The sequence below is a fragment of the Arvicola amphibius genome, chromosome 2, assembly GCF_903992535.2.
Source record: "Arvicola amphibius chromosome 2, mArvAmp1.2, whole genome shotgun sequence".
In the NCBI taxonomy this organism is placed as follows: domain Eukaryota; kingdom Metazoa; phylum Chordata; class Mammalia; order Rodentia; family Cricetidae; genus Arvicola; species Arvicola amphibius.
Window position 1 is genome coordinate 148,120,480 of NC_052048.2, and position 25,829 is coordinate 148,146,308.

At 46.5% G+C, this 25,829-nt stretch overlaps 1 long non-coding RNA gene across 1 annotated transcript; it reads right to left on the reverse strand.

The window, feature by feature from the left end:
* Window positions 1-11,690: 11,690 nt before the first annotated feature.
* On the reverse strand, window positions 11,691-13,640 carry LOC119807949. The gene is made up of 2 exons (XR_005284375.1): window positions 13,056-13,640; window positions 11,691-12,047 (listed from the first exon to the last, which is right to left on the reverse strand). It is a non-coding gene; the product is annotated as an uncharacterized LOC119807949 (long non-coding RNA).
* Window positions 13,641-25,829: the final 12,189 nt, after the last annotated feature.

A 25,829-nucleotide genomic window follows, 5' to 3' on the forward strand; every position in this document is an offset into this window, starting at 1 on the left:
TACAGAGTGAGTTCCAGGACAGTCGGGGTTACACAGAGAAACCCTGTCTCAAAAAAAAAAAAAAAAAAAAAAAATGAAAGAAGGAAGGAAGTGTGGAGGCCAGAAAATATTAGCCTGTTCTGACCAAAGGTTAGAGAGTTGGAATTTACCTAGAGTTCCTTCAAGGTTATTGAGCTTTTACCTCAAACAAAGGTCCCACCTAGAAGTAGCTCAGAGTTCTGCTCTCTCAAGGTCATTGTCAACAGGTGTGGCTAATAGCCAGAACTTGTACTCCAGGAATAGAGAAGTAGATTGTTCCTACTTCCAACAAAAGTCTAAAGATCCAACTAAATTCCTGTTCCCTTAAGGAGATAACTTTGGATTCCACCTAGGGAGTGGTTTGTCTACACAATGTTTTGGTCTTGGGTGTGAGCAGGACTTGTTTTGTTCTAGCAACAGAATGTTTAACTATGGACATAGCCTGTGACCTTCAATTGGTCTGTTCATTTCCTTGTGACCTGTTAACGCAGTCTTTTGTCTTACTCCTACTTTTTGGAGACAGGGGTATTTTAGGCAGGTGGAAATTAAATGCTGGCAAAATTTCAGTACTCACTGGAACTCCCTCCTGATACTATCCTATGTTTCTCTGTTTTGTTATTTTCATTTGCGTCTTCATATTCTTTACTATATTTCTAAATCCCCACACCTCTACCCTGGCGAGAGGTATTTTTGTCAGGGCTGGTCCCCAACATGGAAGAAGAAAAGGAAGGAAAGAAGGAAGGAAGGAAGGAAGGAAGGAAGGAAACCAGGCCAGAGCATGGTGGTGCACACACCTTTCATCAGAACACCGGGGAATCAGAGGCAGGTGGATGTCTGTGAATTTGAGACCACCTGTTACATAAAGAAATTCAGTCTCAAAAAAAAAAAAAAAAAAAAAAAAGAAACTGAAAAAAGTTTAAATAATTTATTTTTTTTTCTGTGTTTTTGAGACAGTTGCTCACTTTTTAGCCCAGGCTGGTCTCTAGAACTCACCTTGCCTCAAACTCGTGGTGATCCTCCTGCCTCTGCCTTCTAAGTGTTCAAATTACAGGTATATGCCATTCTACTTGGCTTGGTTTTTTGCTTTTGTGAGAAAACATCTCATAATGTTGCCCCAACTGGCCTCCTCCATCCAGCTTTTTAAATTTTCATTCTTCTAGCCGGGCGGTGGTGGCGCACGCCTTTAATCCCAGCACTAGGGAGGCAGAGGCAGGCGGATCTCTGTGAGTTCGAGACCAGCTTGGTCTACAAGAGCTAGTTCCAGGACAGGCTCTAAAAAAGCTGCAAGAAACCCTGTCTCGAAAAACCAAAAAAAGAAAAAAAAAAGAAAAAAAATTTTCATTCTTCTAAAATTGACTTTATCAGGGGAGGGGCTAGAAAAATGACTCAGAGGTAAAGTGCACTTGTTGCTTTCACAGGCCACCTGGGTTCAGTTCACAAACATCTGTAACTCCAGTTCCAGGGGATCTGTCCTTTTCTGACTTCCCTGGGTACCAGGAATGCTCATGGTGCACAGACATAGGTGCAGGCAAAACAATCATACAACAAAATGCAAATATTAAAATAATACTTCATTTTTAATTACATATATTTATGTATGTCTATGTATGCTCATGAGTATGAATGTAGGTGCCTTGGCCAAAGGATGGTGCCAGGTCACCTAAAGCTGAATTTACAAGCAGTTGTGAGTCCCTTTGGGGTGTTGAGACCCAAATGGGTCCTCTGGAAGGACTGCAAGCACTCTGAAGCGCTGAACCATCTTCCCAGGCTTTGAAAAGAGCTATAGTAGCTCTTTTATATAGAGTATAAAAGAGTAAGTAGCTCTTTTATTAAGAGTATATAGCTATAGATGGCGAAGACAAAAGATCATTGTGAGGCCCACATCTTTCATCCCAGCACTGAAGGGCAGAGGTTTAAACAGACATTTCCCTGTCCTAACTGCCTGGTGCCAAATAACCGACCCAGAGGCTGAATAAGAATTATAAATGCTTGGCTGATAGCTCAGGCTTGTTACTCGCTCACCATTACATTTAAATGAATCCATTTCTATTCATCTATGCATTGCCATGTGGCTCATGGCTTTATCTCAGCATATCTTTCTTCCTGGACCTGGGCTCTGACTCCGCCCTTCTCTCTGACTCCGCCCTTCCCTCGCAGCATTCTCCCTGTATCAGGCTGTCTTGCAATCTCTTTCTGCCCTGCTATAGGTCACAGAGACAGGGGTATTTCTGTGAATTTATGGCCACCCTGGTCTATGGAGCAAGTTCCACACAGACAAACACTGCCCCCCCATCTAAAAAAAATTAGTATGAGTTTGAGGCCAGTTTTGTCAATATAACATTCTAGGACAGCCATGGCTACATAGAGAAACCCTGTCTCAAAACAAAGCAAAACAAAACAAAAACAAGCAAACAAACAATATATTCATATCATGTTGATTTCATTTATTTATTTCTATTATTGAATATGTGCATGGCATGTGTGGATGGGTGTCAGAGGACAATTTTTCTTGTTTATTTATTTATTTATTTATTTATTTTTTAGTTTTTCGAGACAGGGTTTCTCTGAAGCTTTGGAGCCTATCCTGGAACCAGCTCTTGTAGACCAGGCTGGCCTCAAACTCGCAGAGATCCAAAAGGGGTGAGCCACCACCGTCCAGCTTGTTTTTGTTTTTCGAGACAGGCTTTCCCTGTAGCTTTGTAACCTTTCCTGGAACTAGCTTTTGTAGACCAGGTTGGCCTCAAACTCACAGAGATCCACCTACCTCTTCCTCCTGAGAGCTGGGATTAAAGGCGTGCACCACCAGCCAGGCTTCAGAGGACAACTTCGTGAGGTTATTCTCTCTGTCTACCTTTGCATTGCTTCTGGAAGTTGCCATGCTAGCTTAACCAGAACCTTTACTTGATGAACCAGTACTCATGTAGATCTAAATAACATTTTATTTGGGGCTTTTGGAAACTTCTTTTTTGAGTTTTTTGAGACACAGTCTCATGTAGCCCTGCTGGCCTCAAACTCACTGTGTAGCTGAGGCTAGCCTAAAATTCCCAATCCTCCTGCTTCCACCTCTCATGCGCCACCAGCATGTATTAATATGTCCAGCTTATGCTCTCAAAAAAAAAAAAAAAAACCCAAAACCAAAAAAACCTCGAGAAGACTGGGAGACTGGGATCGTTTTGCGGTTCTGTAAATCTTGGTGCTGCACTTAATCAAAGACAGCTGGGTTCTCATATCTGCATTGGCTCTAATTGCACATGACATTCTGGTTGAATTATGTGAACACAATCTGTCCTCACATGGATATGAAGTTGGGAAAGGGAGAGCCTCACAGACCCCCCTGAAGAAGTCTCCAGGATCCCAGTGGCCCTTAGACCACAGGCTGAGAACCCTGTGCAAGCAAACAAATCATCTTAATAGAGGAGGGACTGCGGTGGGAAATGAAGACTGGGAACTCTGACGGGGGGGAGGAGCTGGAGAGCCCGCTCAGTGGGTGGAGATGTTTGCTGCTAAGCCTGATGACCCGAGTTCAGCCCCCAGAACCCACGTGGTAAAGGGGAGAGACTGGACTCCTGCAGGTTGCCCTCTGACCTCCACACATGTACCCTGACACTGGGACATGGACATGCATACACACACACACAGAAACACATGCATGCACACACAATGGATAAGTAAATGTTTAAAAACAGAACTGAGACCCCTCCTGGCTTACTTTCATGCTGCCCTATAGAAGGGAAATTTCGGGATGGAGCAATGGCTCTGAGGTTAAGAGCACCCGTTGCTCTTGCAGAGGACCGAGGTTTGAGTCCCAGTGCCCACAGTTACAGTTTCAGGGGAGCTGACATCATCTTCTGATCTCTGGGCACCAGAGAACACACAAGGGTCACAAACATACATGAAGGCAAAACACTCATACACATAAAATTTAAAAGACTTTTTTTAAAAAAAAAAAAAAAGGGGGGGGGGGGAGAACGGGAGGGAAACTGTCAGTCTCTTCCAGCGCAGGAGAAATCGCTAGTCTACCCATCTGTCACTTGTGTCTGTACAGCCACAGCCTACTGAATCCATTTCCTTTGCCCCATGCGCATGTTCCCAGGGCTGACCAAAGGGCTTGAACAGCCTTCATGAGAGTTCATCCCTGGAGGAAACCGACTCCCTCGTTCCACAGCCACCCGCAGTTCTCCATCTAGGGTCGGGGCCATGTGGAATCTCCACACATCACGTCGGCATGTCAGTTCAGGTCATTTTGCTGGTTCTGTCCAGGCGACAGTATTATTGGAAGTGGAAGAGTGCAGATATGACCGCACAGCAGCTGCCCGGCCTTCTGGCTCTTCAAATCTTTACAGCCCCTCCTCTCCATGACGTTCCCTGAGCCTTAGGGGTAGGGGTTGTGTTGTAGGTGTGTCAGGTGGGATTGGGCACCCCACTGTCACGATCCTCTGCACTCTGGCCAGTCGTGGAGCTCTGTAATAGTCTCTGTTGGAAAAAGAAACCTCTTTGATGAGCAGTGAGAGCTACAGTTATGACGGTTGGCAAGCACATAGGATATTCTGCCTCTGCTGGGCCTGCAGAGAGCTTTGCCTTTTTCTCTTTCTTTCCTTCTCTTTATTGGGGGGCGGGGGTTGCAGATAGGATCTCTGTCTATCGTCCATTATAGACTCAAATTTGAGACTTGATATCCTTCTGCCCCAGTCTTCAGAGTGCTAGGATAATAAGAGGCAGGAGCCAAGACATTGATTAAAGATGGCTACTGCCTACAATCCTGGCTCTTGGGAGAATTTAAGACCATCTTGGGCTACAGATGAGTTCCAGGCCTACAATGTGAGATCCTGCTTCAAATGAAGCGGGGGGAGGGGGGGGACGTAGAAATAACAGATAAACTAGGTGCATTGGGAGGCTGAGGCACCAGCCTAAATCACAGACCGATAGAGAGAGAAACTGAGTCCTTGTTTGAAACAAAGTTGAAAACACTGATCTTGTGTTGGCAACTGAATCCCCCACCCAAGCCCTGAGAAATGTCCTGGGAATAAAACTGAGGACACATCTTTTAGCTTCTGCCTTTGGCGCTGGGGATACATCCAAGGCACTGGCTCGTCTTCCTCACCCCGAGTCCTCAGTGGGTTGTGTCCTCCTCTTGCCTCCAGTCCTTCATGTCCCCTCCCACTGCTGAGAAAGCCATGATCTGCCCATGAAGAGAACACTTCCCACATCCAAGTTTCCGGCCATCTCCTAGGGATCCAGACTCAGCTGCTGCTCTCCACCGTGCTGTTGACCCTTGTCCTCCATTAACAAGTGGGCCTGTGACCCCACCAGACAGGTTCTTTTTTCTGTCCAGTTTTGAACCTGTTTTGCATAAATAGACATCAACTCTATAGCATCAGCTCACTGAACTGGCAGGTTAATTCTCTGACCTGGGTTAAGAATGATTTCTAGCCAGGCAGTGGTGGTGCCTGCCTTTAATCCCAGCACTCGGGAGGCAGAGGCAGGCGGATCTCTGTGAGTTCGAGGCTAGACTGGTCTACAAGAGCTAGTTCCAGGACAGGCTCCAAAAAGATACAGAGAAACCCTGTCTCGAAAAACAAAAACAAACAAACAAACAAACAAAAAGAATGATTTCTACAGGTCTAATTTAGTAAATAGCCCTCAACCCCTTTCACTCACAGAAATGAGCACAACTTTTGCAAAGTGGAACTTCTCTGTCTTTCTGGGTCAGACCATGCTTGGCAAAAGGAAGGAAACAAGATGGCAGAGAGACAAAGAGGCCAGGACCAGGATCAGGGCTAGGAAAAAAGCGCCCTGACAGTGCCCATTTTAGCCAGTCACAACAGAGTGTCATTTCTGCACACAAGGAAATGATAAAAAGAGTTTTATTTATTGCTTGGCTAGTTGTAAGACAGGATTTTACTAAATAGACCAGGCTAGCCTTAAATTCATAGATGTCTTCCTACCTGCCTCCCAAATGTTTGGACTAAAGTCCTAAGCCACCACAATATGTAAGAGAATCTAGAGCAAGAAGAGTTGGCAGCCATTGAGGTGGCTCAACTGATGCCTCCTGACAAGCACGAGGGCCTGAATTTGATTCCCGAGACCCATGAAATAGTAGAAGAGAACTGATTCCCACAAATTGTCCTTTGACCCCTGAACACCAACACTAAATAAATGTAAATAAACAAAAAAAGGATGAGAGAGAGTTGAGAATTTACTAGCTCTGGCTGCTATGCGCAGACTGGGATGGAAGAGAGGGCAGACTAGCGAGTTCCTTGTGGCAAAGAGTTCCAAATAAAGTTCTGGTTTTGTTAATATTTTATTTTATTTGAGACAGAGTCTCGCTGTGTGGCTCAATCTGGCCTGAAACTTGCGAAGATCCATCTTCCTTTGCCTACTGGGGAAGGGAAATTAGAAAAGTGTCCGCTGCCCCACCTGGTTGTGCCGCTCAGTATGAGAACACTAGCCTTGCTGTGCCAGGCCATCCTTAGCATTGCAGAAAATGAAGAAAAATGTAACCCCATTTCATCCTTGGTGTTTGTTTGTTTGATATAGTGTCTAATGTAGCCCCAGGCTGGCCTCCAACTGCAAACAAGAATGATCTTGAACTTCTGAATCCTCTGGACTCCAGACTCCTGATACCAGCACAGTTAAAGTCACAGAAATTTTGCCCCCAATTTTTTATTTTTAGTTATTTATTTGAAACAGGGTCTTATTCTAGCCAAGGCAGGCCTCACACTTGAGATTATCCTTCGGCTTAGGCGTTCCTCAAGCTGTGAGGACAGGCGTGGGCCTGCACACCTGGCTTGAACCCATCAGGATCAGTAGGTAAGACCAGAAACAGCTCTTCTAACGGTCTGCTCTGTCCCTTTAAGAGACAAGCCACGCCCACTCCTCTTCCACAGCTTGTCTCTCCCTTCTCCCCACTTCTCCCCTTCCCCCACTCTGTCTCTGTCTCTCTGTCTCTGCTCTTCTCCCCGCTTTCCTTTTCCCCTCCATAACCCACTAAATAAATATCAAACCTCACCCTGCATGGCGTGCCTGCCCATGTCTGAGCCGCATGGCTCCCGGGACCAGCCTCCTTCTGAGACCTGCAGCATGATCTCTTGGCATGCCCGTATGTCTGTCTCTCTTCACGGGACTGGCTGCCCCATCGAGGTCTCTCACCCACCACGCGGCTCCCTGCCTGGGACTCCCCGCTGCAGCCACTCAGGGAACTATGCCATCCCTGCCTGGGACTGGCTGCTCTCGGGGACCCGCTGCCTGCTTGCCACTCGCCTGCTGCCCATGCAGCCACTCGGGGATCTGAAGCATTTCAGCTCTGCCTCTGGCCTTCACTACAGAAAAGATTTAGGACTAGTCTTAGCTTCGGAGGGAAGCGGGGTGGGGGTGGGGTGTTTACTAACAGGAGAGTTCAACCCAAGTTTACCCTGGAGGGGTTAGAGAGCAAGGTGCCAGGGCGAGGTTACACCCAGGTGTGGCCATAGGCTTCTCAGCGGGTAGAGGCCTGGATTTGGGTGGTTTCTGAACAGCTCAAAGGGTTGCTAAGGACCTTGAATGAGATCACAGGGTGGGTCACTGCTGATAAGGTCACACCCCGGGTCACCAGACTTGCTCAGTGAAGTGTTTTTACTGTAAGCCGAAGCTGATAGTTCCCTCTGTGGAATTCCTGGAAAATATCGGAGAATGGGGCTTTACTTGCAGGCTCTACTTGTCCATCCTTAAACACAGTTCGCTGCTACCTTCTGACTCCTTCTTCTTGATCTGTTTTTATTTATGTGTCTATTTGTATGCCACCTGTGTGTGTGTTGTGGGGGTGCCCTTGGAGGCCAGAAGAGAACATGGGTTCCCCTGAGAATGGAGTTACAGGCAGTTGTGAGCCAACTACTGTGGATGTGGGGAACCAAATTCTGGAAGGAAGAGCAGCAGTGTTCTTAACTACCAAGCCTATCTCTCAAGCCCCGTATTTTAGCTTTTTTTTTTTAATTTTTATTTTAAGTGCACTGAAGTTTTGCCTGCAGGTATGCCTGTGTGAGGGTGTCAGATCCCCTAGAACTGGAGTTACAGAGACAGTTGTGAGCTGCCATGTGGGTGCTGGGAATTGAACCCGGGTCTTATAGAAGAGCAATCAGTGCTCTTAAAGGCTGAGCCATCTCTCCAGCCCCCTATTTTAACATTCTTATTTATAGCATTCCGGTAGAAGCCAGAGATGGTGGCAGATGCCTTTTAAATCTCAGGACTCAGGAGGCAAAGGAAGGCAGTCTCTGTGAATTAAAGGCCAGCCTGGTCTGTGCTTGAAACAGGAGCCTCAAACAACCATATCCAAATAATTCTTTATAAACGGAATATTGTCTCTCTGTTATAATTCTTTTTAAAAGGGATATTGTCTCTCTTTGCAGCAAATTTTATTTGTGCTCGAATCTGACTCTTAAGCTTCTGATAGACTTCAACCTAAGGCCAGAGAAGCCTCTTCCCTTCCTCTGTTCCATTAATAGTCTTTCTGTCCTGTCTCAGGCCTACAGAATCTAAAAAGAGCCAACTGGCCAAAAGTTCCAGAGAACTAAGCTCTCTAGAACCTTCCTTCCTTTTCTCAGGGTACTCTCCTCTCTGGCAGCCTAAAGTCCAGCTTTGTTATGAAGGGCAACTACTTAACATCTTTAAGAAGCCACCTGCCTACTAACCCCTCACTTCCAGCTGTGAAGGAATTTGTGCCCTCTCCCTAAATTCACATATTCCAACGCTAACCTCAGGAATTCAGAAAGTGAATGTATTTGGATGTAGGGGATCTTTAAGGAGGTAACTAGTTAAAATGAGGTCATTAGCTGGGCATGGTGGTGCATACCTTTAGTTCCAGCAATTAGAGAGGCATAGGCAGGCAAGTTGCTGTGGTTGAGGCCAATGGGGCTATATAATCTGATCCTGTTGCAAAAAAAAAAAAAAAAGAGGGGCTGGAGAGATGGCTCAGAGGTTAAGAGCATTGCCTGCTCTTCCAAAGGTCCTGAGTTCAATTCCCAGCAACCACATGGTGGCTCACAACCATCTGTAATGAGGTCTGGTGCCTCTTCTGGCCTGCAGGCATACACACAGACAGAATATTGTTTACATAATAAAATAAATAAATAAAAAAAGAAAAGAATAGGAGAAGGAGAAGAAGATAATTGCTGAGTCCCAATACCCCAACTTAGTATGACTGGATAACAGAAAAGACGACCAATCGAAGACACCGTGTGAAGATACAAAAGAAGTAGTCTTGGACTAGGACTAGAGGAGAGGTAGAGCAATTGCCTATTATGTGTGAAGTTCTAAGTTCAATTCCTGGCATTGGAAGTAAAAAAAGGGGGGGGGGGGTGGAAACAGGTTTGCTGGGCATGGTCTCTCTCTCTCTCTCACACACACACACACACACACACACACACCATAGCTATGATCCAAGCAATTGGGAAGTTGACGCAGAAGCATTGCTGTGAATTTATATAACATACAGATCATAGTATAACAAATAGTTCAAGAATAGCCTGGGAGGCAGAGGCAGGCAGCTCTCTGTGAGTTCAAGGCCAGCTTGGTCTATAAAAGCAAGTTTCAGGACAGCCAGGGCTGTTACAGAGAGAAACCCTATTTGTGTGTGTGTGACAGGGGGCAGGGGGGACGGACCTAGAATATTGTATAACTCCTGTCTCAACCCCCTCAGAGGCTCTAGATCCAGTACACAGCCTTCCTCTGAGGAAGCAGGGCGCTGACAGGCTTCAAGGGCTGCAGCAGGGGAAGGTGGGATGTGGCAGCCATCTCAGCACTGTGCTGTGTCTCTGTGTGGCACGCGCTTTGATTTACTTCCTGGTGTTAGGAGTAGGTTAGCCCAGCCATCTATTCCCTGTTGCCCGTCTCCTGGAGGTCACTGGGAAACATCTTTGAGATCTGGAGACAGGAACACCTGTAGCAGTGATGTCAGCTTTTCGTTTCCTTCACAGAACTCATTCACGAAGTAGACGCAGGAGTTCATGCTATTCTTTTCCTTTTGCCACACCGTAGAGCAGATCCAAGGCTCCTTGCACACTGAGGTGAACGTTCTGCCACTGAGCTGCACCCCCACATCTTAGTCTCCCCTCTGGCTTACAAAAGACATGTTCACGGAACACTGTTGGAAACCTGGAGCCGTTCTGATTTCGTCATCTTTCCTTTTAGTTTTTAGCATACGTTCCCTGGTTAGGAACCAGTTATCTCTGAGCTCCTACGTGTGTTTTGGTTATGTAGATCAGAGCTCATGGCTTACTTGTTAGCCCAAGCCGGCTCAGAACCAGACATGTAACCTAGACTGAGTCAACTTCCTGAGTTCTAGGATTACAGATATGGGTCACCATACCCAAGGGTATACAGCAAAAAATATATTTTTAACATTTATTTATGTATTTTATCTGTATGCAGACATGTACATATTAAGGCCAGCATCTACAGTGTGGGTCCCAAGTTATCTGACTTTTTTTACCCACTGAGCTATCCTGCTGGCCTTTCTCTATTTCTCTCTCTCTTTCTTTCTTTTTTTTTCCTTTTTCTTTCTCTCTCTCTCTCTCCCTCTCCCTCGCTCTCTCTCTCTCACTCTCTCTCTCTCTCTCTCTCTCTCTCTCTCCCTCTCTCCTTTCTAATTATTTCAGGACAAAGTTTCTCTGTGTAATATCCCTAGCTGTCTTGGAGTTAGCTCCGTAGACTAGATTGGCCTCCAACTCACAGAGATCTGCCTGCCTCTTCCTCTGGAATGCTAACTGCATATTTAAGAGAATGAAAGGAATTTGTTTTCTTATGCAATTGGCAATTTTAAAGTGCCACACCACATCAAATAGTTTAAGAAAAGTTATAAGCTGTGTCTGGTGGCTGAAGCCATTAACCCAGCTATCCAGAAGTTTGCAGTCAGAGTCATCCCAAAAACCTGAGGCCAGCCTGGGCTACAAGCTGAGTTCAATGCCATCATTGGGTATTTGAGACCTTGCCTCAGAAACAAAACAAAAAAGGCTGGGGATGTAGCTCAGTAGTGCTTACCTAACATTCACAAGATGCTGGGTTAACCCAAGTAACATAAGGGGGAAAAACGATACATTTTTGCTGGGGTTATGTTGTGTACACCTGTGCTTCTACTAGCAGAGGCAGAAAGACCCACAAGTGCTAGGCCCAGCTCGGCTATATTACAAAACCCTGTATTTATTTGTTCTTTTTTTGTTTGTTTGAGAGAAGGTCTTACTATGTATCCTTGGCTGGCCTGAAACTGGCTATGTACACCAGGCTAGCCCCCAAGCACTGGGATTAAGAGCATTTGCAACTATACCCACTCAGTCCCTGCCTTTAAAAACAAAAACATAGTATTCTTCTACTGTTAAACATATAACAAGCCTGGCAGTGGTGGTGCACGCCTTTAATCCCAGCACTCAGGGGGCAGAGGCAGGCGGATCTCTGTGAGTTAAAGGCCAGCCTGGTCTACAGGAGCTAGTTCCAGGACAGGCTCCAAAACTACAAAGAAACCCTGACTCCAAAAACAAAAACAAACAAAAAAAGATATGACAGTTTATCCTAATGTAATGACATGATTTTACTGGGCATTAAGTTTTAAACTTTCTTGACTGCCACTTCCTATTGTAACACCTATGAGCCTAACCCCAGGCCATGATGTAATGACAACAGTTCATACTCATGTTTTCAGTGTTTGCTTATTGGCAATATCAAGGTTTATTTGTCGAAGGAAAGCCCCTTGGTTTTATAGTTGGCATGGTATTAACTGGCATTAAAGAATGACTGGAACACTGCTGAGCATGGACAAAGTTCTGGGTTCCATTCCCAAGAAGGAGATGGAAGAATACAGCCTTCAGTAGAAGACTTCAAAGCCTCAGGAATTAGAAACAATAGGGAGGTGTGACTAGAGAGATGGTTCCTGCGGTAAAAGTCCTTGCTGCTCTCCCAAAAGACCCATGTTCAGTTCCCAGCACTCATGCTGGCAGCTTCACAACATTGTGTAGTTAATTCCAGCTCCAAGGGATCCCATCCCCTCTTCTGGCTTCAGTGGGTGCCTGCATACAGGTGACATAAACAGAGACATATAAGTAAAGATAATTTTTAAGGTCAGAAATGGTGTTGTACACCTTTAATCCCACCAATACAGAAGCAGAGGAATCTCTGAGTTTCCGGCCAACATAGTGAGTGCCAGGCCAGCAAACGCTACATATGAGACCTTGTCACAGAATGGGAATGTGATCAATCCCCAGGACTCACAATGGTAAAAGGGTACTCCCACAAATTGTCCTCTAACCTTCATACTCCTACAGTGGCACAGGTCTTCCTCCCAAAAATAATAAATTTTAAAAAATTAAAATTTATATGCTCAAAGGCAGAGGATTCTTAACACAATTGATTAAAGGCAGGAGCAATGATTCCCTCTGGAAAATTAGTTGGCTGTAAAGAATTAGTAATAACAAAAAGATAATAACCACATAAAAAGGCCTGTCTTGTTAGATTTTAATTTTTAACAAGGTTGAACTTTCATTTCTACCTTGTATTGGCAGCACTGTTACAAAGTAATAAATATGAAAGACCATTCTTCAAATGCAAAGATGCTAATTGAGTAAGCTCATTTTCTACCTTTAATTTAAAAACTATTTTTAGCCAAATTTAAGACCTAGAGAAGTTAAACAATCTCAAGAGGGGCTCCAAGAACTATATAAAGGATATTTTAAATGTAAAATTGCAAATGTACAAAATTTACATATATACATATTGCAAATAATGTGCTCCCACACTGTCAGGAGGCTAAAAAACATTTAAATAAAGGTTGGAATTTAAAGGAAAAACAATTATTTTACCGATGAGTTATTTATTTGGTAACATCTTTACATATATATATTTTTTTAAATCTAGAGATACTGAAAAGAAATGTTCACAAACTATTCATTGGCTAAAGTACTACGTTCGGACAAAAATGTTTTTAATTAGTCGCTTCGCTGTAGTATTGCAAGGAAGCATTTCAAAAAAGTGCAGTATCCTAACGTAGCATTGCAATTCAGCGTCTGTGGCCATGTCACCTTTAAGTGTGTGCAGTTTGGAAGAACAGAGTTGGGCATTGTTAAAACAGCGTCATGGTGTCGAGTGGGGACGTTCGCATCATCTGAATAGGCGAGTGGGGAGAAGGGTTCCGCCGTGGTCCCCACAGCCGAGAAGCTCTGGGCGAAGAAGCGCAAGGGCCGCTGCGTGACAGTGCCCGGGTGTCCGCGCCATTGTGAGGTCGGCGGCGCGAGTGAGACTGAACCAGTATCCCTTCTCCGTGGGGCGGACGATCGTCATAGCGGGCCCTTTGGCCGAGGTCGGATTCGAGTGGAGGACAGGTGACCGCGGAAGCCCGGATCCTTCCGCGTCAAGTAGTGCGCTGTGCGCTTCCGCGAGCCCACGGCCGGCGTCGGAGACCGCGTATCCGGCTCCCAGCGGATCGGCGCGCGCGGGCCCGCGAGCTAGGCGGCCTCCAGCAGCCCAGAGGTTGGAGCGGGCCTGCGGACGGCAGGTGTCCGCCCCGCCCCCACCGCCGCGGGCAGGAAGAGGAAGCGGAGCCGCTGGGCCCCAGGGCCACCCGCAGGGCCTCGCGGGGCGGGGGCGCCGGAGCTACAAGAGGCGCGTGACCTAGTTCGTCCTGAAGTGGACTTGACAGGTTGTCAACTTGGCTCCCCGCCCCCACCGTCTTCCGGGTCTGGCTCCTCCCCCACCCTCGCGCTCCCGGGCTCTCCCAGCCATTGGCCTCGCCCAAGCCGCACTCCCTGCCATTGGCTTCATCCCGGCGGCCACGCCCCCACCTAGCTCGCCGCGCCATTGGCCACGCGTTCCCAGGCCGCTCTCCCTACCATTGGCTTCGCCCCAGAGACCCCGCCCCCAGCCCAGCTCGTTCTCCCGTTGGCCTTGCACTCCTCCCCTCATCTGGCTCGTTCTCCCATTGGCCCCTCGCGCCGGGCCGCCTGTCTCCTAAGGCCCGCCGCGGGTCCCAGCTGGTCACTGTAGTTTGTTCCCGCGGGCATTCGCCGTCTGGGTTGACTTCCCTCCTTTGCCTGCGTCTCGTCCTGCTTTCTGCGGGCTCTGCGAGCCCGGGCCTCGATCCCTGATCCCCGGTCCCAAACTCGGGGTGCAGCTGCGATCGCCACTTGCGGACGGATCCCGCCCCGCCCCTTTCTACTCAGTCTCCTTCGTCACCCCACGCCTTCATTCTCCCACACATCTCCCCAGCCTCCACTAAGTGGAACAGACCTCAGCGAATCCAGGGAGAGGGAGTGGTTAAATGTTAGATATCAATATGAATACTTTAATTGGTTTTGGTTTTTAAAAGGGGAAATTGAACGAACTAGATGGCCCAGATCATTTAAACAGATTAAGAGCATTTTTGTTGTTGGTGTTATTGGTGGTGATTTTCTTTGGGTGGTGTGTGTGTTGGGTTTGGAGGGGTTTTGTGTGTGTGTGTGTGTGTGTGTGTGTGTGAGACAGGTAATCTCTTATTACCTTTTCACTGACTGGTGTGCGCACGAGTGCAGAAGCCAGAAGAGGGCGCCCAGTTCTTTGTAGCTGCTGATTGTGGGCGCTGGGAACTAAACTCAGAGCTCAGCTGGAGGAGGAAACAACTGCTGAGCCATCTCTCCACCCTGGGATTTAGTTCCTTTTTATTTACTTTTATTTTATGTACATTGGTATTTTGCCTGCATGTCTGTGTGAGGGTGTCGGATTCCCTGGGACTGGAGTTACTGCTATTTGGGTACTGGAAATTGAATCCAGATCTTCTGGAAGAGCAGCCAATGCTCTTAACTCTGAGCCATCTCTTCGGTCCCAGGACTTAGTTCCTAAAGTGCCAAATGAGACTGCAATGACCAAATTTCTTAGTCCAGAAATATAGGTTACTTTTCTTGGTAAACAGGCAAATTTATATTATGTATGCAATATTGGGACTTAAAATTTGCTTGTGTACTTTTCACAATTGAGCCAGCTGTTTAAATCAGTTTTGAGGGTGAAGATAAACTGATAAAACTGCATACGTGTATTAGACCTCCAAGAGAAACCTTATTTCAAAAACCTAATCATTGAGGTGCTGCTGAGTCAGAGGGGGGATTACAGATTCCAGGTCAGTCAGGGTTATGTATTGAGACCCTGGCTTCCAGGGGTTGTTTTAATCCCCCTCATGGTAGTGCCTACAATCCCTGGGGACAGGAGGAGTTCAAGGTTAGTGTGAGCTACTTAAAACCAGCTCAAAAACAAAACTGCTGCTGGGTGTGGTGGCGCACACCTGTGATGCCAGTTCTAGGGAGGCTGAAATAAGAGCAGAGTTTAAGGCCAGCTGGGGCTACAAGAGACCCTGACCTACATATCCTGTCACTCCCCACACACAAGGAGAGGGGAGTAGGGAGGAAGATACTAGTAACTTTCTCAAAATTACTGAAGTAGGAGCTCTTATGTGCATCCAGGTATGGCTCTATCGAGCTCATTAATTTGTTCCTAATGACAGAAGTGGCCTTTCCAACAGCCTTTTAGGCTGACCCGCAGGGTCCTCGTAGCCCCAGATCCTGGCCCAGCGAGGCTCGGCTTTGTAGAAGCCTGGCTGTGGCTCACTGCCCTCTAGGCTCACTGAACAGCTTTCACCAGGCAGTTCCCATCTCCGGAGCTTTGCGCTCATTGCTTCCCGGCCTGTCTGGAGCAGTATTTCTTCCGACTTCTCAGGTAGCTCAGCTCGGATGTCAGCTGTATCTGAAGCAGGTCCTCTCCCTGCCCCCAACCAGGTACTTTCTGTCCTCTCCTAGTTACTTCCTTCAAAGCCTGCACAGTCTGAAGTCTTCTTCTTGTTTACTTAAAATGGCTGGTTCCCCTTCTCCCTCCGAGCTGGGCCCTTTCTGTTTCCTAGGGCAGGTGCTTAACAAATGCCTAATGACTAAACAAATGGATCCATTAGATGTGATCCGGTGAACAAGCAAACTGGTCTTCCTGTTGGGCTGGCCCCGTGGTGTAGACACACCTGTAAATAAGAATTGGGAGAGTGGCTATTCTTGTAAACAGTTTATGATTCTTTGGTTTTCTTACTTTATTTCCTGTTGTTTCTTGATGAGCAGGGTAAGAAGCGAGGTCTGTTGACTCAAGGACACCCTTTTGCCCACTTTGTTTCAAGCTGTGCACAGACTGCAGAGTCTGACCTGGCCCTGGCCCTGGCCCCAGGTGGGCAGATCCTTGGCCCGCAGCCCCTTCCCCCAGGGCAGCTCCGGGCTCTGCTGGATGCTGGTTCCAGTGGGGGAGGGGAAGAAGTCTAGTTCCAAGCGACGGTTCTTGGATCCCAGCTGCAGCCCCGGAGGTGGTTAAATGTCACCCCGCGGGGCAGGAACACAGAAAAAGCAGCTCTTCCCGTCTCTCCCTTCCCCTAGAGCACTCTTGTAGGGGCTGGACCTGTCTAGTCTTTCTTTACACACCGGCCGTTGCACAGGCTTTGGCTATAAAAGCCTTAGAATGGCTGCCCCAGACACTGCCGGCCCCAAACCTTCAGTGTGAACTTGGTGAACTTTGGGTCTCAGTGATTCCATCCATGCCTTTGCCTGTGTTGTCAGTTTCAGGGGTACAGACATGATGCGCTGTACCCTCACAACTACCAAAGCTGGGTGTGTGGTGGCAAATATCACCTCCTAAGTGATGCACCTAGTACTCCCCAGGTAGAGGCAGGCCAGTCGTGAAGTCAAGGCTAGCCTCAGCAGTCATGTGAATTTGACACCGCCTGGCCTTCGTGAGACCGTGTGTGTGTGTGTGTGTGTGTGTGTGTGTGTGTGTGTGTGTGTAAAACAAACAAGTAAATCAAAAGAAGAGGGAAAAACAAAACCATCCCAAACAAGAATCCTGGGAGTGGGATGGGGTCCTCGGGAAAATCTGGGAAGACATGGATAAGGGGAAACCGTGAAAAACCTTTTTTTTAAAAAAAATAATTTCAGCCAGGCAGTGGTGGCACATGCCTTTGATCCAACAGTTGAGAGGCAGAGGCAGGTGAATCTCTGTGAGTTTGACGCCAGCCTGCTCTACAGCAGTGAGTTTCAAGAGAGCCAGTGTTACACAGAGAAACTCTGTCTGGAAAAACCAAATAAATCATAAAAAATAAAGTCCCTGTGGGCACCCCTTAGGGCCACAGAGAAGCTGCCAGTAGCCATGAAAACTAAAAGTTTCTGCCCTAGTCTTTGGTCATCAAGTCACCCCTGACTAGGGACGGACCAGGGCTTTCTGGTGACCAAGCACTCTGTGCCGAGTACACCTCCTCAAAGGTGCTGGGCTTCCTGCATTCCAGGCCTTGAGTTCCCTAAGCCTGGGGTATGGGAAGTGTAGAGCAAATCACGCCCTTAGGCGGGGTAGTGACAGGGTGGGACCTCAGTGTAGAATAACCACGTGGTCCTCTTCCTCTAGGACAGGGAGTCTACTGTGGGATCTGAATAAGAATTCAGCGCTGGGCTGTCTGTACCCTCGAGCGCTGCTAGAATAGTGGAATGGGAGAGCTGACAGGTTTTAGCAGTTAGCCTGTCACCAACTGGCTCATCTCAGGTTCTTAAACCAACAACACTTACCACTAGCTTTGTAATTGCAAAAGAACCAAATTGGAGAGTTTATACAGTTTAGAACTGGAAGGGTTTTGGAAATCACATTGCCCAGTTATTTTTAGAACAAGCTTGGGAACTGACAGCCACCCCCAGTCTCCATATTAGTCTCAGTTTCTCTATTAGGGGGTTGATAACAGTGGTCTTGCCTACTCAGGGTTGGTAGGAGAACTGGATGAGATCATGCTTATGTTGAGACTTGGGAACATCTTCCTTGTGTTGTTGTTAGTGTTGGAGTATGGGCGAGAAGGGGAAAGGAACAAGCGTGTTCAGCAGTAAGCTAGCCTTGCTGCAAACCAGGGCCTGCACTGGTCTTTGCAGGAGTCATCTATCCAGACGAAGGTGAAGGTGGTGATGATGCCTGCAGTTGAAGTGTAGGTCTGGGTGTCCCTACCTTACAGTAAGGAAGGCTCTTAGGATGAAAATTGGTTTAACAGCTATGCATCAAGGCTCTCTCTCTCTGGGCACGTGGTTTGGGAGGACATGTTCTCAGGAAAAGATTGCCTGTTTCAGGGTAATTTGTCTTTTGCCCTCTTGGGCTAGTTTAAGTCTTCTAGAAAGAGTTACCAAAAAGATTGTCCCTTGAGAGATCTGTGAGGGGACGGCCTATGCGTGGTAGAAAAAGCTGAAGAGAGCTAGAGGAACCAGGGAACTCTGGGGTATCCTCCGCCCCAACCCCTCTGCCACTCAGATGGCCAAGGGGTGTGGCTCTGAGGTGGTTTGGGCCTTGAGGCTTGAGCTTGAGTCTTTCCTCAGTTCAGCGTGGCCAAGCCTAGGGTACACCTCTAGCTGGGTGGAGGACCAGAATGACCTTGATCACTTCTAGAGCCATTGAACTTACTCCACTTATCAGAAAAGAGAGAGCTGAGCGGGAAGCTTTGTGAGAACCTTTGAGATCTAACTGGAAGCCGTGGAATTGGTGCATCTGGCTCACACTAAGTTGATTAATTTCAAGGTTCCCTTGAGAAACCCGTCCTCACACCACCACATGTGTCTCTGTCATGCTCCCTTAAATCTCCCTGGGGAGCACATGCCCGCTTGGTTCTCTGCCTGCTTGGCCTCCTTCCATCCATGTGTCATTCCTTTCCCTAACCCTCATACTTAAAATATTTATATATTCACACTTTTAATCCCACTGCTCTTGAGGGAGAGGCAGGCGGATCTCTGAGTTTGAGGCCTGGTCTACATAGTGACATACTGAGTTCCAGGATGGCTAGAGGTGTTACACACACACACACACACACACACACACACACACACACACCACAAAACAAACAAACCTTGAAAAACTGGAGAGAAAAAAAAGCAGTTGCTGCTCTAGGACCTAGGTTCAGATCTCAGTAAACACATGGCGGCTCAAACTGTCTATAACTCCACATCCAGGGGATCTGATGCCCTCTTCTGACCTACACAGACTCTTCACAAGTGTGATATACATACTACATGCAGGAAAAGCACTCATACATATAAAATAATTCATTTTTTACAGATTTGGGAACTGGAGAGGTGACTTAGTGGTTAGGAGCATCTGCTGTTCTTCCAGAGGACCCAAATTCTGTTCCCAGCACCCACATTGTCTATTACCATCGTCTGTAACTCCAGTTCCGGGGGACCCAGCATAGTAAGTTCCAGAACAGCCAGGACTATGTAGAAAGACCCTTTCTCTAAATAAATAAATAAATAAATAATTTTTTTCTGTGTTTTTATTTATTTGTGTTTGTGGGTGTCAGTGAAGGTCAGAAGAGGCCCTCTTTCGCCCTTGAGCAGGAGTCACAGGCAGATGTGAGCTACCCAGAGCCAGTGTTGGCAACAGAACTTGAGTTCTCTGGAAGACAGCAAGCAATCTTTCCCGAGCCATCTGTATTAAAATACCTTTAATAACATCTCCAACTCTGCTGCAAAACAATAGGCCTGGATTTCTTTTCTGTGAAAAAGTCACAAATCCCAGTTTGGCCTGAGTCATAGCCCGTGAAAGATTAAGGGAACTCCTTAGGCTGTTGAGAGTGTCAGTCTGGAGCTGTTTATGTCCTCTTGCTTCTGACAAGTGCAACGAAAGGACAGGCTGAGCTGTAGGCCAGTTCTACTTCCTGCCATAGATGTGACTATTTTCAGACTCCATATAACTTCATAATGTTCCCAAAAGACCCAGGACACTGCACATTCAACGGGTGGACAGTCTGCAGCCTGTCGGTCACTAAGTCACCATGGCGAACAGAAGCATGGGACCCTACTTTTCCAACCATCCTCCATTTAAGTTTTTATTTTCTTCTCACCCTCCTTCCTTTCTTCCTTCCTTTCCTTCTTTCCTTTTTTACTTTCTTGCTATTTTTAAGATTTATTTATTTATGCCGGGCAATGGTGCCACACATCTTTGATATCAGCGTTTGGGAGGCAGCGGCAGGCAGATCTCCGAGTTGGAGGGCCTGATCTACAGTGAATTCCAGGACAGTCAGGACTACTCAGAGAAACCCTGTGTGTGTGTTGCCCGCATGAGTGCACACGGAGCCCGTGCACTACCCAGTGCTGCTTCTCCAGGAGCTTTCTTGAAAACCATCTGGAGCGCCGAGCAGTGGTGGTGCACACCTTTAATTCCAGCACTCGGGAGGCAGAGGCAGGTGGATCTCTGTGAGTTCGAGGCCAGCCTGGTCTACAAGAGCTAGTTCCAAGACAAGCTCCAAAGCTACAGAGAAACCCTGTCTCGAAAAACCAAGAGAGAGAGAGAGAGAGAGAGAGAGAGAGAGAGAGAGAGAGAGAGAGAGAGAGAGAGAGAGAGAGAGAGAGAAAACCGAAAACCGCCTGGAGTCAACCAAGTAGCCTAGGCTGGCTGACCAATGAGCTGCAGCATTCTCCAGCACTGGATTACATGTAGAATTACAAGCTTTTTTTTTTATTAGTTAGTGTGTGTGTGTGTGTGTGTGTTGTGCAGACTGTTACAATCTCTGTAAGTTCATACGAGATTCTTCCCTGTTGTCTGAAAAATGCTGTTTCCTTAAATCTATTTTTTTTCTTAAACATAGGGTCTGAGAGTCAAAATCAAGCTCTCAAACTGGCTAGGGCCCTCTACTGACTAAGCTATCTTCTCGGTCCTAAGACTTTTTTTTTTTTAAAGTTCTTTGAGAGTTTCATACAACATGTTTTTGTTTGTTTTTTTGAGGCAAGGTTTCTCTGTGTAACAGCTCTATCTGTCCTGGAACTTGCTTTGTAGACCAGGATAGCCTAGAACTCATAGAGATCCACCTGCTTCTGCCTCCTGAGTTCTGGGATTAAAGGCAGGTGCCACCACCCCTGACCACTATTTTTTTTCTAATCCTTCAAGATCAATTTATGCTGCCCCAATAATCATGTCTGTGTGGTTTTCCACTTCAGAGTGGTCAACTTACCAGGGGTTATACTCTTAGAGAAAACTGTCGCTCCCTGTCCCACAAGCTAACAATTACCAGCACCTCTTCAGCTAGGGGTGGGGTTTTGTGCCCATCTCACCTACAGATGCTGGAATTTGGTCTAGCCTGGGCTTCCACAGATCTTGTGCAAGCTGTTACAGTCACTGTGGTGAGTTCCTGTGGGCAGCTGTCCTAGCGTGTCCAGAAAACACTGTTTCCTTGTGTTCAGGGTGAGTCTGCTTCCCTCTTCCCCATCTCTCCAGTCAGCTTAGGCAGTCGCTACTCTGTGGAGGTCACAGACACTGACCTGCCCACTCTAATTGCCTCAGCCTGGTCTCTGCAGTGGCTGGAGTATCTCTAGCTCTCACGCTCGTTCTACCTCCTCCTGCAATATATATGTTCCTTTTAGGGCTGAGCGCTTTGCAGTGTCTTGTTTTCTGCAGCTTGGCCAGTTGTAGGTCACTGCGTTCATCACCATCTGCTTTTCAGAGGAGGACTGAGAGATTCATTGATATGAGTGTAATGATGATTCATCAAGAATTGGTTTTTTAAACTATGTCAGGATAGCAGGATAGCAGTAGCTTCTACTGTAGGACCTAGAACTTGTCCAGTCACAGATTCTTAGGCCATGTAACAGTGTCAAATGTGTTTCATCTTGTGGAACTGGACTTAAATCCAATCAGAAAGTGGTTGATTACTCCCATGATTTGTTTATTTAATCTCATTTAAATATCTCTCTGTCTGTCTCTCTGTCTGTCTATCTAGATAGATATCTTTTAGATAGATATTTTTGAGGCCTATGTACATCAAGCTGGAATTCACAAATCCACAGAGAGCATGCCCAGCATTAGGTAAGTATTCTTTTTTATTTTTTAAATAATTTATTTGGGTTTTTGGGTTTTTTTGGTGCATCAGTATTTTACCTGCATGTATGTCTGTGTGAAGGTGTCAGATCCCCTGGAACAGGAGTTATAGACAGTTATAAGCTGCCATGTGGGTGCTGGGAATTGAACCTGGGATCTCTGGAAGAGCAGGCAGTGCTCTTAACCCCTGAGCCATCTCTCTAGCCCCATAGGCAAGTATTCTTAACAGCTGAGTTATATGCTCTCTGCAGCCTGTTCTTTTGAATTCTGTCTTTCTCAATCCCTTGACCTGTACTCCAAGAGTGTTTAGCCTGTGAGGGTAGGCAAAGGATGCTGGAAAGAAGCCCTTCTGTGGTAAGGAGGGACTCTTGGGAAGGTTCTTAGCTATCAGGGAAGGGACAGGTCAGCCTCCTCCATGTTAGATTGTGCTATTTTCATCCACTCCCCACCCCATCCCTACCCCCCCACCCCAGTTTAGAATGCATGATGTTTTTCTTCATACCTGCAAGGATTTTGTGGAGGGAGGTTTGGAGACAGCACATTCCACTACCAAACTGAGCTGCCATCCCCAGGTCAGCCTTCTGTCTGTCTCCTTTTCTCCTAATTTTCATCCCTGTTCTGTTTTTCTGCATCTTCTCATCTACTTTTAGCTGAGGACACCAACTCACAGAGTGCAGCCATGAGAGTGACTCAGGGAAGGACCTGGGAAAGAGGCAGGTCCAGGGGAATGTGGATAAGCCCCAGGCGTTACCACTTCTGGGATGGAAGAGAAGTGAATGCCAAAAGAGGATAGTGCAGCCAACCAGAAGCCAAGGCCTGAGAACTGAGGTCTGGCAAGGGGACCTCCATTCTGTATCTCCAGAAGCAGACGGGGATCTGCCAAACTGAGGTGAAGTTCTGGTCCACTTTTCCACTGCGAGTAGAAGACAATCTGAGTTCCTATGTTGGGCACTGACACAGACACTATCACTAAGGACCTTTGCTAGTATGACTCTAGGATGATACGGACACAGGGATGTGACATTGCTGCCCAGGTCAACACTTGCTTCTCAAGCTCTAAGCTGCCCACCAGTCCCACAGGTTGACAATGGGGGCAGATCAGTCCTTGATGGTAACGGATGCTCACACTGCTGGTTCTCAGATCAAGCATGAAGTATAGAGAGCTCAAGGGGCAAGCAGCCAGGTGGAGATGGCCATCAGCCCCAGGCTAAAGAATCTGAGATACACAGGGGCATTGCCAGGGTTTGTAGAAAGCTACTGCATTTGCCCAGCATGCACAAGGATCTGGGGTCCCATTCCAAGAGCCCTAAGTGGACGTGGGGAGTGAAAGGAGGGCTAGATTTTAGAAACAAGCATTTCTTGCACGTTGCTCTCCGTTCAGACCCTCTTCCTTGAACCCTGTCTGTAGCTATCTGACTCGCCACCACCTTTGCTGTTATGTGACATCGCCTTCCCTTGGGGGAAATTTGTGTTCTTTTGATTTTACCAACTCTGGATGCCAGAAGATTTATGGCCTTATGTGGTGCTATATGCCTGTAATCCCACTCGTTGGAGGTCTTAGAATTATAACTAAATTGAGGAGCTATCTATCTTTATATTGTTACAAACTAATCATAGCTAGAACTCTCGTTGTAGACCACGCTGGCCTCAAACTCACAGAAATACGTCTGTTTCTGCCTCCCAAGTGCTGGGATTAAAAGTGTGCACCACCATTGACTGGCAAAACTTCTGTTTTTTTTTTTTTTAAGTTTTTACTCATTTTTTATGTGCACTGATGTTATGCCTGCTTGTATGTTTGTGTGAGGGTGTCAGAGCCCCTGGAATTGGAATTTCAGGCATGTGCTGCCATGTGGGTGCTGGGAATAGAATCTGGGTCCTCTGGAAGAACAGCTAGTGCACTCAACCACTAAGCCATCTTTCTGGCCCTGGCTTTTGTTTTTTAAACAATTATTGTGTGTATGTGTACTTGCTTGTGTGCCATTGCAAGTACATGGTGCTCGAGGGGCAGTTTGTGGGGGTCAGTTCTCTCCCTCATCTGGTGGGTGCTAAGGCTGGAACTCATGTCATTAGGCAGAAAGCATCTTCACTTGCTGAACCATCTCACTGGCCCAAATAATGTCTTTTATTTGATTAAATAAAAGCAGCTCACATCTTTAGTCCCAGCACTCTGGAGGCAGAGGCTGACAGTGACCTGAGAGTTCAAGGCCAGCCTGGTCTACAAAGCTAGTTCTAAGACAGCCAGGGCTGTTACACAGAGAAGTCCTGTCTTGAAAACAAAATAAAACAAAACAATTGTATAAAAAATCTATTTTAAATTAAAAAAAGAAATAAAATAAAACAAAGAGAAGAAGGATAAGGAAATACCTAGCCTTGGCACTGTAGCTCAGGTGTATAATTCCTAGCATTATGGAGACTGAGGTAGGGGGAATCAGTTAAACTAGCCTGGGCTACATAGTAAGTTGAGCCACAAAATAAAAACTTGTATTGAAACAAAAAAACAAACAAACAAAAATCCTAAAAACAAATAGCAATAGTTTAATTTTTTATTTATCTATTTTTATTATTTTGAGACAGGGTCTCATCTAGCCTTGAATGGCCTAGAACTTACTATGTAGACCAGGTTGGCTTTTAAAACTCACAGAGATCTTCCTGCCTCTACCTCTCTACTACAGGGATTAAACTGTTATGCTACCAGGCATTCCTGAAATATTTTAATTAAAGGAAACTCTTTGAGATAGGGTTTCATGTGGCACAAGCTAGCCTCAAACTACTAGTTCAGGTACTCGATTTGAAATCATTAGAACTGTGTCTTTGCATCTGCTGTTACTGCAGAAACAGGTGTGATGGAGAGAAACAGGAAATAGAAAAGTCAAGACTTGGAATGGAGCTCTTACTAAAAAACCTCTTTCTCTCCCCATCCTTCCCTCTCTTCTTATACAACTGATGCTGTCCTCAAACTTAATATTAATGACCTTAATAAACTTGTGATCTTCCTGTCTCTAACCCTACGTCTAGAATTCCAGGTATTTGTGTGTGGTGCTGGGGCTTAGGCTTTTGTGCATGTAGGCAAGCATGCTGCCAACTGAGTCAAGTCCCCATCCCTAGTATTTTGAGACAGGGTCTTATTTTATATAGCCCAAACTGACCTCAAATTCACTGTGCGTCACATTGAACTGCGCATTCTTCTGCATCCACCTCCCACAGACCTGCACCACCACACCCATCTTTGTTGTTCTACTCTCTAACTTCATGTTCTGGAGAGATGGCTCAGTGGTTAAGAGCGCTTGCTACTCTTCCAAAGGACCTGAGTTCTATTCTCAGCACTCACATAGACCCTCACATGTGCCTGTAACTTCAGCTCCAGGGGATCTCACACACTCTTCTGACTTCTGTGGGTGCCTCTTGCACACATATGAAAATACTCAAACCACACATCAACACCCCCCCAAACCACACACACACACACACACACACACAAATAAATCCTTTAAAAGGTTAGAAACAACCGAGCGAGCAGTAGTGGTGCACGCTTTTAATCCCAGCAGAGGCAGAGGCAGAGGCAGAGGCAGAGGCAGAGGCAGAGGCAGAGGCAGAGGCAGAGGCAGAGGCAGAGGCAGGCAGGTGAGTTCAAGGCCAGTCTGGTCTACAGAGACAGAGTGAGTTCCAGGACAGCCAGCGGTACACAGAGAAATCCTGTCTTGAAAAAAGAAAAGGTTAGAAACTGGTTCTAGCGTTGGCACACACTTTAGTAGTTAGAGTCCAACCTGGTCTACAAATCTAATTACAGGACAGAGGACAATCAGGGCTTTTACAGAGAGAAACCCTGTTGGAAAAACCAAACCAAACCAAAAACAAAACAAAACAAAAACCAGCAAAAACGAACTGGCCCTAGAAGCCGCAGATGTGAAGGAAAGAAATAAGGGAACATCAGTACTTTGGAGGTTACTATCCAATCTTGACAATCCTTACTTTAT